Genomic DNA, 2,965 nt, shown 5'->3' with positions numbered 1-2,965 from the left:
GGTTTCCGTCAAAAAGGCGGCGAAAACCATCCGTGCCGCCCCGGAAAGGCCTACGTCAACGGAGAAAATTATCGAGCAAATTGTGCAGGAAGAATTCCTTCTGGAAGAAGCGGAAGTCCCAGAATTTGAGGAAGTAACGGTGGAAGTTGAAGAGACACGGGCTGATGAAAGCGCGACAGTAGAAGAGGAAGTCGAAGAAACAGAGGTCGTAGAAGACGAGGTTTCACTGGAAGGAAATGAAACATTGGAGGAACCGGAAATAATCAAACCTAGCAAGACAACAAAGAAAGTGAAGAGGAAACCTGTGATCCCGAAGGAAGAACCTGAGGTGGAAGAGCCTGAACCTGTGGAAGAGATCACGAAAAAGAAGACGAAATCGACGAAAAACAAACGAAAAACGGAGCTTTAAAAATTTGATCACGAATAAAAGAATTCGGAACTTTTCACAAGTCATGTGCCTTATTTTATTTTTTCAAAATAACAGTACGTTTTCCATTTTGAATGTGTAAGGCTATAAGGCCCTTATGACTCTTATGAGGGTCTCCGTCTCCCAACACCTCTAAAGATGCGTCCAAACATAGTCGACCGGCCGGACGTGGTAAATCTATGTTGTCAAGGCAGTGTGGATGGTTCAGTCGGCATCGATTGATGGCCTGTCGACTATGTGTGGACACACATACCATTGCCAAGTGGATTATTGGATATCCGCTTACTTCCTTTTAATCTTTGTATAGTAAAATTCAATAAAAACAGATTAACATTTTTGCAAAAAAAAAAAAAAATGTAAATTTTTTAAACCTCCTTATCCGGCCCTGGTTATAGGGTCCGAAAGCCGTGCCTACCCAGGTATGTACAGTAGTATTGATTGTAATCGGACACTTCACGTACTGACCCTGTTAACAAGGATATTAGCTGTGTACTTTGTACGGCTTTGCTAATATCGGGGACAAAACTTCTTGTCCGCCATTAGAATGGAATGGAATTAGTGATGTTTACGTAACCCAAAATAAACGGCAAGCAAAATATACGTCCTAAATGGGATGGTTAAGTCCGGGTCCAGTACTTAAGTACAAATAATGTACTTAAGTACCTCCAACTCTGGGGTCCACAAAGTGAGTTTAAACTCCGTTTAAGTGTTAATCTCGGTTTGAGCAATCTGATTTTCTAAAAATTTTGATTTTTTTTTTTAATCAACTAATCAGATTCAGATTGCTTAGTGTGAAAGTTAAAACTTAAACCAAATTTAAACGCACTTTGTGGACCCGGACCTTATTAGGTATTCAACAGAACAGTTCCTGTCGATTTTGGGACTGACACAAACAAAATGTATTACTATTCAACAGAACAGTTCCTGATGGATCACTGAAGTTAAGCAACGTTGCCTAAGGTTAGAATTGGCGACCTGATGACCATAAGTATTCGCGTGCTGCTGGCTTTTCTTGGCCTTACTCAGACTGGGGAGTTTATTCTCAATTTCTCTTTTGCCAGCCTAGTTAGCTTAGTTGGTAGTGCGTCTGCCTTGTAAGCGCTAGGCCGCGGGTTCGATTCCCGCCCGGGGCGGATTTTATCCTGATGGGATAATGTTCGTTCTCGGAAACGGCTGGCTTTCTCCTATCCTGTCTTCCTTCTCTCCTCGATTTCGGGACGATAAGACCATAGCAGTTAAAGTTCCCTCTGTCAAACCTCTTAAAAAAAAAAAAAAAAAAAAAAAAAAAAAAAAAAAAAAAAAAAAACAAAAAAAAGACCATAGCAGTACAGTTCCCTATTCTGTCAAAACCCTCTTTAAAAAAAAAATCAATGTCTCATAGGTATCTACATAAAGTTCATATAATTCAGCAACCATAAACCAATGCTTCTCCATTCCCAATGTGAAATCTGTTTCGATCCTTCGAGCAATGCAATTTCAAATTTTGAAAGGTCACAATCAGTCTGAAATATGTCTTTCTGATTAGATTGGATGCGCCCAGTTTGAGGGTGGACTGGGGTTTCCCGGCGCCCTGAGAAAAGGTCAACTTAAGATTGATAAGGAGAGGACGGTATCAATCCGATAAATATACAGTTATACAAAGCTATCAGTACTATCACTGTTATCTGATAACGAGAGGCAATTTTGTCAATGTGCCTGTGCATACCTGGAAACTACCTATTAATAGAAAAGATCTCAGTTCAAACTCAGGACCTTCAAAGCCTGTAAGGGGGCAGCCCACTCACTATCAGGTAACCGACAGTACGGCTAAAAAGGTCCGCCTGTTAGGTCTACCTGATGAGAACACAAACTATCAGTACGTTGAAAAGGTCCGCCGTTGTCAGTCTACCAGATATCTATCAGCAGACACACAATTCAAATAGACCTTACAGGTACGGCTGAAAAGGCCCGCCTATCAGGTCTACCCTGATACCTGTGACCACTAACACATTCAGGTAGACAGGCGGACCTGATCAGGTGTACCGTCGTGTACCTGTCAGGGTCTACCTAAGGGCAGGTCCGGTCACACCTACCGAGCCCCGGGGATGGATTACAATCAACGAGGCTCTTCCTTGCAACAATTTGTAGTAGACTGCGCTTAGACTTGATATACGTTACATTGTTGGTATAATTTGTCAATGTAGTAGTGATACCTTGATTATGATAGTTTGAGTGAAGACGTCCTGAGATATTATCTCCGAACAACATTTTCTCAAGTACCTACGTACTTATTCCTAGTTCCTAGAGCTAGTTGGTTCTCCAATACTTTTTTGCATGCGCCCCCTTTTGGGCGCCTTTAAGGGGCGCCTTTTGTGTCAAACTGAGCATTTTTATTGTTCAACGGCTAGTGGCCGCTAACTTTGAAACAGGATTACAGGAATCGAACTCATCGACTAGTCTTCTACAGAAGTCAGGCGCGATGTATACTTCATAGGTTGTAACTAGGTGGCTTTTCGTACTGTTAATTTTTATTTTTATGTTTATTTTATATTTCCAATC

Source organism: Diaphorina citri, unplaced genomic scaffold (genome assembly GCF_000475195.1).
Source record: "Diaphorina citri unplaced genomic scaffold, Diaci psyllid genome assembly version 1.1 scaffold39779, whole genome shotgun sequence".
In the NCBI taxonomy this organism is placed as follows: domain Eukaryota; kingdom Metazoa; phylum Arthropoda; class Insecta; order Hemiptera; family Psyllidae; genus Diaphorina; species Diaphorina citri.
This window is presented reverse-complemented; position numbering follows the sequence as displayed.